Raw genomic sequence first — 12,903 nt, forward strand, 5'->3', positions numbered from 1 at the left:
ATGGTGAAGAAACTAATAACATCGATGATAGGTCCAAGACTGGAATATGCAGCACAAGTGTGGTCACCTAGATTGAAGAAAGAAATTAGAAAGTTGGATAGAATACAAAGAGCAGCAACTAAATTACCAGAAACTCTGAGAGAACGTACTTATGAAGAAAGACTGGAGAAATTGGGACTAACAACACTGGAGAGAAGAAGAGAGAGATGGAACCTAATAGTATTGTACAGGATACAAAAGGAATTGGAGAAATTGGACAGGGAAGACCTAGTGGTACATGACAGAAGTGTAACAAGAGGCAGTGGTAAGAAATTGAAGAAGAGCGACTGTAGGAGAGGCATCAAGAAATACAGTTTTCCATACAGAAGCATAACAACATGGAACGGACTTGACGAGGAGACTGTGTGTGCAAAAACGATTCATGAATTTAAAGCCAAACTGGATAATAAGCGTTATGGAGACGGGACAGCACGAGCCTAGTACGGCTCTTTTCCTGTATTTCACAACTAGGTAAATACACACACTTTTTAGAAAGTGAGAAAATTATCTCGGATTGCCAGTTTGGATTCAGGAAAGGGAGATCTTGTGTCACCAACTTGTTATGTTATTACTCAAGGGTGACAGATTTATTACAAGAGAGAGAAGGCTGGGGGGATGGAGTGTACCTTTGAAAAAGGCATTTGACAAAGTATCACACAGAAGACTAATTTGGAAAATTAAAAATAGGGGTGGAGTGGGTGATGGACTGATTAAGTGGCTGGAGGACTTCCTAACTTACAGGGAAATGAGGACAACAATTAGGGACAGGGTTTCCAACTGGTGCCCTGTGATGAGTGGGGTCCCACAAGGTTCGGTGCTGGCGCCAATAATGTTTGCTGTTTATATAAATGATATGGTGGACGGAGTGTTCAGCTATGTGAGTTTGTTTGCGGATGATGCAAAGCTATTGAGACGAGTGAATGATGTGAAGGACTGTGAGGCAATGCAGAGGGACCTGGACAAAATATGGGAGTGGAGTGGTACATGGTAGATGGAGTTCAACCTTGGGAAATGTAAAAAAATAGAGTTTGGTAGGAGCGGTAAAAAATGTGAATACAATTATAAGATGGGAAGTGAGATAATATGCAGAGGAATGGAAGAAAAAGATTTGAGAGTGACTATCTCAGAGAACATGTCACCGGACAAACACATCAACAGGATAATGGGACAAACTATGAATTTGCTGAGGAACATAAGGATGGCATTTGTGTATTTGGACGAGGAGATGATGAAGAAAATAATAGTTACAATGATAAGGACAAGGTTGGAGTATGCAGCAGTGGTCTGGTCTCCTCACGAAAGAACATAAGAAAGCTGGAAAGAGTGCAGAGAGTGGTAACTAAGATGGTACCGGAACTTAGGGATCGGATGTATGAGAAGAGACTCAATAGCATGGGGCTCACAACCCTGGAGAGAAGAAGAGAGAGAGGAGACCTGATAGTGGTGTACAGGGTGGCGAGGGGGATGGAGAATCTGGACAGAGAGGACCTGTGTGTGTGGAACGAGAGAGAAACGAGAGGACATAGAAAGAATTGAGGGCGACCACGTGCATGCAAGATGTGAAAAAGTTTAGCTACCCAAACAGAAGCATTGAGCTATGGAATAGACTGGAGGAGGAGGTGGTTTGTGCAAGAAACATCCATGATTTTAAGGAAAAGTTGGATAAGAGAGGATATGGAGACGGGACAGCGCGAGCATAGCTCTTTTCCCGTATGTCACAACTAGGTAAATATAACTAGGGAAATACACACACACACACACACATATAATACAAATTTATAAATTATTGGGCAAAATGGAAGAAGTAGAAAATGAGGAGTTACTTCTAAAAGAAGGAAGAAACACCAGGAAAACAAGAGGAAACAGTAAAAAATTGAGGAAAGGAAGATGCTTGACAGATATACAGAAATATAGCTTCTCGCAAAGAAATATAGAGGTTTGGAACAGACTTAGTGAGGATGTAGTATCGGCGAAGAGTGTGCAAAGCTTTAAGGAAAAGTTGGACAAATATAGATACGGAGACGGAACCACACGAGCGTAAGCCCAGGCCCTGTAAAACTACAACTAGGCAAACACACACACACACACACACACACACACACGGCCTGGTAGCTCAGGGGTAGAGCGTCTGGCTCACAACCAGAAGGACCGGGGTTCGATTCCCCAGCTGGATGAAGATAAGTTGGGTTTATCTTCTTTCATGTGTAGCTCCTGTTCACCTAGCAGTGAGTAGGTACGCGACATCAGGCAAGGAGTTGTGGCCTCGTTGTCGTGTGTGAGTGGTCTCAATCCTACCCAAAGATCAGTAGTACGAGCTCTGTGCTCTTCCGTAGGGGAATGGCTGGCTGTCTCGAGAGAGACCCGCAGCAGACCAAGAGGTGAAAAAAAAAAATTACACACACAAAAGGTGGGGGAGGAGTGATGATAATGACAAGAAAGGAGTTATTAGTAAAATCAGTAGTATATGGAGAAGGAAAAGCAGAAAGTTAGTGGGTGTAAATCTGGAGAACGAAAACAGAAAGGATGATGATTACAACAACGTATGTACCACCTAGAACAACCTCATGGAGTAAAAAGGATTATGAAATCATGATTGAAGATACCATTCAGAGTTTAAGTAGAATACTCAAGGCAAACAAAAGAGTACTATTAGTTGGTGATTTTAATTGTAAAGAGGTAGATTGGGAGATGTTTGAAAGCAGGGGTGGTGATATGGCATGGGGGGAAAGATTTTTTATTTGAAATATCAATATAGTATCGTTTTTGCCTATCGGATTTATCGCTAGCTAGTATCGAAATCGTGGATTTATATTGGGTATCGGTTGTCGCCTATATTTGTGTCTCCAGTTAACGAATATCGGTTATCACCGATAAGGTTTTCCATTATCAGTTATTGGGTATCGGGAATAAGGTTTTCTGTTATCGTGCCCACCTATGGGTACCAGTACCGGTACTAACGGTACCAGCTATACGGTACGGTACCAGCTATACGGTACGGTACCGGTACCAGACTGCTCGGTACTGGTACCAATACTAGCCAGTCGCTCATGGTGTCCCTCATTTCTTCCTCACACGAGTGAGGCTGAGACTGAGTGCCTGAGTGGATATCTCGGTGATATGGATTCTCTCTCTCTCTCTCTCTCTCTCTCTCTCTCTCTCTCTCTCTCTCTCTCTCTCTCTCTCTCTCCACTGAATGAAGCGAATAATTATTTTTTGATAGAAACCTACCTCTTGTTTGATTTACATTGTTTTTGATTTACACGACCTCTTCAAGGACACAATAATCACGTAAATCGAGAGTTACCTGTATTGGTACCGGTACTGAGCAGTCTGGTACCGGTACCGTACCATATAGCTGGTACCGTTAGTACTGGTACTGGTACCGGTACCTGGCCACCCCTATTGTTGAGTACCGTGGCAGCGTGGGTATTGTATTGTTGTTCAAGTGGCTCGGGAAGAACTGAGTTCAGCTGTGTGGCCGCGGCGCTGTGTGAGTCCAGTTGCACGAGACATCTGGTGGCCACTCCATAAAATATCGTGTATAAGTGGAAAAAAAGTGTAAATTAAACATTTATTTGGATTTTGGACCCTGCGTTATTTCAAAAAACGCGTAAACCAAACTCGCGTAAATCGAGAGGTACCTGTAAATGCAGATACGGAGACGGAACCACACGAGCATAAAGCCCAGGCCCTGTAAAACTACAACTAAGTAAATACAACTAGGTAAATACACACACCACCGCCGACTGCCGCCAAGACTGAATGTCTGCTGTTGTCATCTGCTAGCCGGGTTGAGTTTACAGGGTCGGGGATGTGCTCTGGCCCGTCTCCTGTCCACATAAAAATTTAAAAAGCTGGTATGGAATGAGCGAGGAGGATGAGGGGTGGCAGGCACCGAAAAGAAAAGGAAGAGGAACTGGAACAAAACAGAAAATGTGAGAAGCTATGGGAGTCTTCGACAGTGATGAGTGTTATGAGACCATAGAGCCAAGTTTTTTCTGGTTTTGGCATTACAGAATCAGCTTTGTACAGAAGAGTGATGTTAGTGGAGAAAAAATTAAATACATGGATCGACAGAGTGAAGCTTATGGAATAGATGCAAGGTAAGAAATTACACAGTGACTTACGGTCAAGAGTACAAAGTCTGGAAGACAGGGAAAAAAAATGGTTCAGGAGAATGAGGAGTTGAGAGAGAAGTTGGTGAAATATGAAAAAATTATGAAGGAAGGACTAAGAATTGTAAAAAAGGAGAATGAAGACCAAAAAGAGATAATGGGCAGGAAGAAAAGAGAGTAAGGGAGGAAGTGCTGGGTGAGATGAAGACATGGAAAATAGAAAATGAAAAGGCTAATGTAGACTTCAAAGAAGTAATTGAAAGGCAACTGAAAGAAGACTAGGAAAATGTAGGAAAAGAAGGAGTCAAAGTTTTGAAGAAAAAATGAAGATCTGGTAAGGGATGTGGCGGACAAGAAAAAGAGTGTACAGTGCCCTCTCGAGTTTTGCTCTCGCTTCATTCCGAAGGTATAGTGCTAAACTCGAGGATCGCGGCCTGATGGTCGGCCCCGAGTCCGTCATAAGGCAGGCAACTGTTTATAGTGGCGCCATTATAATTGGCTCATGCTGCCCCCCGGAGCTCACTTTTTCTCCTCCTTTACTCCCTTGTTATCTCAAAATACGTACCATGGAAAAAGGAAGAAAACAAGAAGACAGAACGGGTCATTTTAAAGCCACAGGTGAAGCCTTATGATTGGTGGAGCTCTGAAAACTTGCTTGTGATTCACTGGGAGTCTGATGACGTCATCGCCGGTGCTCACCCGGTCAGTGGCCTCACTTCCTTAAGGCGGTGTCACACTGGCCGTTTTCCTCTAACCGTTGTGGCTACTGGCAACATTCGTGCACCCATCCGGGAGCGAGTTGTCGGTTGTCCGTAACCTGGTGTCACAGTAGGCCCTTTTCTTCCCATCGCGTTGGCGGCAGCTTGGGCAACCGGTAATTCCAACTTTTCCGGGTGTGCGTCACACATGGCCAAGGTCGGTTGCCTGTATCCACATCCACAACGTAAACAAAGCACTTGCCCTGTATCAACATGGCGTCGTCTGCTAAAGTAAGGGCTCTAGTGGCTTGTGCTGCCATTACCCAAGTTATGGACTTGTGTGTTGCCTTCAGCTTCGATCCCTGTTTTTTATTATCTTACTAGAAATGTGCTTCCTGGTTGTTAGGGTGACGCAACACAAGGTTAAATTATTAGGTTTATTCACATTATGTTGGTATATAATGGTAGCGAGCTTACTGAAGTTAAGCAACAATATTATTTACAATTCATCATTCTGTTGGTAATGGTAGTGAGCTTACTGAAGTTAAGTAACAATATTATTTACAATTCATCATTCTGTTGGTAATGGTAGTGAGCTTACTGAAGTTAAGTAACAATATTCTTTACAATTCATTATTCTGTTGGTAATGGTAGCGAGCTTACTGGAGTTAAGTAACAATATTATGACAACTCATTATTCTGTTGGTAATGGTAGTGAGCTTACTGGAGTTAAGTAACAATATTATGACAACTCATTATTCTGTTGGTAATGGTAGCGAGCTTACTGGAGTTAAGTAACAATATTATGACAACTCATTATTCTGTTGGTAATGGTAGCGAGCTTACTGGAGTTAAGTAACAATATTATGACAACTCATTATTCTGTTGGTAATGGTAGCGAGCTTACAGAAGTTAAGTAACAATCCTAATTAATAATTATCACTCATCACTCCTATTCACCTTAAAGGGCTCACTCATCTCTTCAGACTATTACAACTACATGGTAGATATGGTACACTGGCCATAGCTTAAACACCTAACCATTGCTAAATAACAAGCTACCCTAATCAGGGTTCAATGATACATGATTATTACTAAAAAATGTTCCCTACCACCGATATGTGTTCACAGGGATGATCATGGAAGCAAGGTAGTCATGGGGGTTCAGGACACCAAGGAGGTGGTCATGAATCCACACAAACATTGGACTATACAAATGACACTAAAAATTTTATCCTTTTCTATTACTGAGTTAATCATGGGATGAGACATTCGTGCGGGTCTAAGATACCAGAGGGTGATCATGGAACCACAACAAAGGGGAACTTTACATATTAATACACAGCAAGGGGGTAACCGCCCAGTCAGTAGGGAACCTGGCGTGAGGAGAGGCGAGGGCTCGACTGAGTTAACCGTTATAGGTATAATAATAACATTGTAACACACTAAATAATCACTGTCCGTTGGAGTTAATTTCACACGCACCTGCGTGAGGAGAGGCGAGGGCTCGACTGATAGGCCTTCCCTACTCGACTCCTCCTCCCCCCCCCTTTGGCGTGGCTGCCGTCTAAACTAGCATACCGAACGATGGTTGTAGTTACAGATACTTGGCCTGTTCCGCTAACTCAGGAGTTCAGAGACAGCTGTTTCTCTCTCTCACGTGACTTAGGTGAAAAATTCCTCCTCTTCGTTCCCCATGAAAGAAAAACCTAACTAACCATCCTCGGCACCTTCACTATGAGTCAGACCCACGCGATGCTGACCCATCACTGCTTCGTCTGTCTGTCTGAATGTCTGTCCTACCGCACCATCACCTAATTCACAGTTAATACCTTAATTATTTAAGAGGATCGATTGTTCTGGATTTCCCCGCATTACACTTGTTGCTGCAGTTAAATGGAAGGAAGAAGCTGTTGTGGGTGTGGCGTGTCTGTGGTTCCTCCATGCCAGTTCTCATTGTCACTGTGCGTGAGTGGCCAACCCACCCATCTAGACTCCGACCACATAAACATATGGATTGAGTAACAACACACACATGCACACACCAGACTCATCATGAACCATGGCAGATGTTTCTCACAAACAAAAATGGCTTTGCCATTTCCTAGAGTGTGTTAGAACTTATTTGGTGAGTGGTTCCTACAAACCAAACATACCCAATGGCAAGAAGAGAGCAGTGTTAAAGATGACTGCTCTCTTCTTGCCAAGAGCTAGGTTTGGTTCATGTGAGCCACTCACCAAATATGTTCTAAGACACTCAAGAAATGGTGAAGTCATTTCCGTTTGTCAGAAGCATCTGCAATGGTTCCTAATGAGTCTGGTGCGTGTGTGTGTGTGTGTGTTGTTATTCGATCCATGTGTTTATGTGGTTGAGGGCCATTCTTACAGTCGTTTCTGAATGTTCGGAAGATGGTCCCTAACACGTTCGGGTGGCTTCTACAGTAGTAGTAGTATAGTAGTAGTAGTAGTAGTAGCAGTAGTAGTAGTAGTAGTAGTAGTACTAGTACGACTACTACTACTACTAGTACTACTGCTGTAGAAGCCACCCGAACGTGTTGGGGACCGTCTTCCAAACATTCGGAAACGACTGTAAGAATGGTCCTGAGTCAAGATGGGTGGGTTGGCCGTGCACGTGCAGTGGTGACAATGAGAACTGGCATGGAGGAACCACAGGTGCATGCCACACCCACTAATGTTTCTTCCTTCCATTTAACTGCAGCAACAAGTCCATAACTTGGGTAATGGCAGCTCAAGCTGCGACAGCCCTTACTTTAGCAGACGACGCCATGTTGATACAGGGCAAGTGCTTTGTTTACGTTGTGGATGTGGATACGGGCAACCAACCTTGGCTGTGTGTGATGCACACCCGGAAAAGTTGGAGTTGCCGCTTGCCCTAGCTGGCGCCAACTCAGTGGGAAGAAAAAAGCCCAGTGTGACACCAGCTTAAGGATAACCGTGAACTCGCTCCCGGTTTAGCATACGGGCGTTGCCCAGAGCCCCAACAGTTGGACGAAAACAGCCATTGTGACGCTGCCTTAACACTTTTATTACAGCTGGGCCAAAACAGCACCCTGCACCATATCCGAGATCGCCGCGCGTGCCAAATTTCAAATGTCGCTATTGAATAGAACAAGTTTTCAGCCATAAACTCAACATAATCATCATGTATTATATATGAAAACATGCAGAATTAAATGGTGCACATAAAGAAACAAGTTAATTGATAATTTTGAGATATAAGCATAAATATACAGAGATGAAATAACTCGTATACTGGCTAAAGTGAGCCAGGATGCAGTATATGTGTCCTCGTGTTGAAGGGGTTAAGGCTGTGAAGCCACTGATAGGGTGAGCATCGGTGATGATGTCCTCGGACTCCCAGCGAATCACAAGCGTGTTTCCTGAACTATCAGCTAATTGTAAGGCAGCCGCCATCAACTGTGGCTTCAAAACGACTCTCTCTCTCTCTCTCTCTCTCTCTCTCTCTCTCTCTCTCTCTCTCTCTCTCTCTCTCTCTCCCCCCATAGCCACAATGTTTGGAGGAAAACGTCCAGTGTGATACAGGTAACTCTCAATTTACGTGAGTTTTGTGTCCTTGAAGATGTCGCGTAAATCAAAAACAATGTAAATTTAACAAGAGGTAGGTTTCTATCGAAAAATAAATATTCACTTCATTCAGTGGAGAGAGAGAGAGAGAGAATATCCATATCACCGAGATATCCACTCAGGCACTCAGTCTCAGCCTCACTCATGTGAGGAAGAAATGAGGGACACCATGAGCGACTGGCTAGTATTGGTACTGGTACCGAACAGTCTGGTACCGGTACCATACCGTATAGCTGGTACCGTTAGTACCGTATAGCTGGTACCATTAGTACTGGTACTGGTACCGGTACCTGCCCATCCCTATTGTTGATTAGCGTGGTAGTGTGGGTACTGTTTTGTTGCTCAAGTGCCGCGTGGGAAGAACTGAGCTCAGCTGTGTGGCCGCGGCACCGTGTGAGTCTAGTTGCGTGAGACATCTGGTGGCCACTCCACAGCAGCAAGGGTGTTGTTGTTATAGAGTATTGTGGCAGCGTGGGTACTGTATTGTTGTTCAAGTGGCGCGCGGGAAGAAATGAGCTCAGCTGTGTGGCCGCGCCACCGTGTGAGTCCAGTTGTGTGAGACATCTGGTGGCCACTCCATAAAATATCGAGTATAAGTGAAAAAAACGTGTAAATTAAATATTTATTTGGATTTTGGACCCCGCGTTATTTAAAAAACGTGTAAACCAAACTCGCATATATCGAGTTACCTGTACTACCTTTAAAGGTAGCTTGCGTGACGCCGATGGTAAGTAGACATGACCCGTACGTGTCAAAGTAGCGCTAAACTCGAGGTAATAATGCGCAAAAGTTGGGATGGTAAGAATTTAGGACTAACTGCGAAACTCGTGGATCGCAAAACTCGGATAGCGCGAAACTCAAGAGGGTACTGTGATTATATTTGGAATGAAGAAAAAGAATATAACGTATAAACCAAAAAGGGAAAAGGAGGAGCTGAAATCAGTAAAGGACTAACTGAAAAACCTGAATGATGAAGAACTGCAAAACCTGGAGGAAGAGGTGGAAGAAATCGTTAGGCTGGGACCTTACATAGAAGGTAAAACAAGGCCAGTTAAATTAAGACTAAAATCACAGCAAGTAACAGAGGAAATATTGTGTAGAACAACTAAACTTAGGGAAATAGATGAATGCAAGGAAATCTATATAAAGAAAAATAGAAGTGAAGAAGAAAGAAAGAAATGGAATGAACTGCAGTCAAGGGTTAAGGAGAAGAATAATGCAAGAACAGAAGAGGTATTAAATAAATTTTTGGGGAGAGTTGTGGGAGACAGGGTAAAGAAATGGTATACAGGTAACTCTTGATTTAAGCGAGTATTGCGTAAGTGAAGAGGTCGCGTAAATCAAAAACAATGTAAATCAAACAAGAGGTAGGTTTCTGTCGAAAAAAAATATTCACTTCATTTAGTACAGAGAGAGAGAGAGAGAGAGAGAGAGAGAGAGAGAGAGAGAGAGAGAGAGAATATCCATATCACCGAGATATCCACTCTGACACTCAGTCTCAGCCTCACTCATGTGAGGAAGAAATGAGGGACACCATGAGCGACTGGCTAATATTGGTACCAGTACCGAGCAGTCTGGTACCAGTACCATACCGATAGCTGGTACCGTTAGTACCGGTACCTGCCCACCCCTATTGTTGAGTAGCGTGGCAGCGTGGGTACTGTATTGTTGTTCAAGTGGCGTGCGGGAAGAACTTAGCTCAGCTGTGTGGCCGTGGCGCCGTGTGAGTCCAGTTGCGTGAGACATATGGTGGCCACTCCATAAAATATCGCGTATAAGTGGAAAAAAATTGTAAATTAAACATATATTTTGATTTTGGACCCTGTGTTATTTTAAAAACGTGTAAACTAAATTCGCGTAAATCGAGAGTTACCTGTATAAGGGAAAACCCAAAAGAGAACAGAAACTAGATAAGATTGGAACAACTAAGAGTTTAAGTGTGATGTATACCAATGTAAATGGGTTAATATCTAGAAAACTGGAACTACAAGACTACTCAATGGAAAAAGAGCCCAAGATTGTGTGTTTAACGGAAACAAAGCTAAAAGAGGACATTCAAATAGAGTTTAACCCTTGGAGTACGGGTGGCGATATATTTCTCTGGATGGTGTGCACGGGGAAAATTTAGACATTTAAGAGGTGGAAATGGTGTCTTTCTTCTTTGTAATAATTGTATATTCATCTAGTATATATGGCGGTGTGATAAAACTTCTCTCCTAATAATAATAAAAAAAGTTATGACAGCCGAAAATATTATGATTTTCTGGTCAGGACGTGTCATGCACACACACACACACACACACACACACACACACACACACACACATCTCTCTCTCTCTCTCTCTCTCTCTCTCTCTCTCTCTCTCTCTCTCTCTCTCTCTCTCTCTCTCTCTCTCTCTGTCAATGTCACTACCATAGCAGTCATCAGAGTCACTGTCACTTTGATTCGCCCGCGCTCTACTTCCGCCCGGAGCAGAGGAACTGACGCGTCACAAGACATGCCAGATGTATTCCGAACAAAAGTGGAAAATGATCTGTGACCTTCGGTAGGGCGTGCTGAGACGAATAAAAGTGTGTATGGATGCCAGATGCCTCCACCATTCTTCTGAGTCAAGAACTGGCGGTATATTTGAAACATAGGGAGCGTAGAGTGTGATGATTATATATATGATCCCCGTACGGGTGGGGCGTGTGGTAGCGCACTTATATATATGATCGCAGTAATGTAAGGGTTAATAATAATTATAATGAATGGAGGAAGGATAGGAGGGGTAAAGGTGGTGGAGGAGTGATGATAATGATGAGGAAGGAGTTATTAGTGAAATCAGTAGTATATGGAGAAGGAAAGGCGGAAATAGTGAGTGTTAACCTGGAGAACAAGAACAAAGAAATGATGACGATAATAGCAACCTATGTACCACCAAGAACAAACTCATGGAACAGAGAAGAATATGAGATGATGATTGAAGATACCATTCAGAGTTTGAGTAGGTTACTCAAAACAAACAAGAGAGTCTTGTTAGTCAGGGACTTCAACTGTAAGGAGGTAAATTGGGAAACATTCGAAAGTGGAGGTAGTGAGACAGCATGTGGGAAAGATTTCTAAGATTGACTATGGAAAACTTAATGCTGTAGTGGGTGACTGAGAACACAAGATACAGGAGTGATAATGAACCAGCGAGACTGGACCTGGTGCTGACGAAGGAAGTGCAATAATTGTTAAATGAATTAAGATATGTGTGTCCCATGAGAAAAAGTGATCATGTGATAACAGAGATGGAAACATAGGAGGAATCATATAAAAGAAAAAAAAGAAACTACAGAAAAACAGACATGGAAAATCTTAAGAAATATTATAAAAAACTAAACTGGGAAAAGTTAAAGAGAGCAAACGAGGTGCAGGAAAAGTATGATATTTTTATGGAGGCATATGAAACAAAAGTCTTGAAATATGTCCCATTATATAAACCATTAGAAAGAGGAAAGAAAGATTGGTTTAATGCAAGATATGCAGATGCAAAGGAAAAAAGAGACAAAGCATGGAAGAGATTGTAAAAAAAAAAAGAATCAAAGGAATAAAGAAGATTTTAAGACAGCAAGAAATTAATATGTGAAAATAAGGAGAGAAGAAGAGAAAGGATATTGTTGAAAAGTGCAAGGAAGAACCTAAACTGTTTTATAGATTCATAAATGGAAAAATCATACCAAAGGAAAAAATAGAAAGACTGAAAGATGGAAATAAGATAACTGAAGATCCTAAAGACATGACTGAGCTGCTAAACAAGAGGTTCCAGCAAGTTTTTACAAAAGAATCACAATTCAATGAACCACAAGATGACAAGATAAATGTTCAAATGGATGAAGTAATAGTAACTAAAGAAGAGATATATAAAATAATGGAGGAACAGGAAGAGAGGAAAGCAATAGGACCGGATGGAGTCTCAGGTTTTATATTGAAAAACTCAGAAATCAGCTGGTTGGAGCAGTATATGATATCATAAAGTGCTCAATATCAACTGGCAAAGTACCAAAGTAGTGGCGGAGGGCTGAGGTGGTCCCTATATATATAAGCGGGAAAAAGGAAGAACCTCTGAACTACAGACCTGTATCATTGACCAGTATAGTTTGTAAAATATGTGAGAAAGTGAGAAAGAAACAATGGATGAAATTTTTAGAACAGAATATAATTACAGGAAAACAGTATGGCTTTAGAAAAGGGCGTTCATGTGTAACAAACTTACTGAGCCTTTACTCAAGAGTGACAGACATAACACAGGAGAGGGATGGATGGGTAGAGTGCGTGTATGTGGACATGAAGAAGGCTTTTGACAAAGTTCCACATGGAAAACTACTATGGAAGCTGAAAAATAGAGGAGGATTGAAAGGGAAAATGAAGAACTGGATGGAAAGTTACTTAAGGGGAAGAGAGATGAGAACAGTGGCAA

The sequence above is a fragment of the Eriocheir sinensis genome, chromosome 18, assembly GCF_024679095.1.
Source record: "Eriocheir sinensis breed Jianghai 21 chromosome 18, ASM2467909v1, whole genome shotgun sequence".
NCBI classification, from domain to species: domain Eukaryota; kingdom Metazoa; phylum Arthropoda; class Malacostraca; order Decapoda; family Varunidae; genus Eriocheir; species Eriocheir sinensis.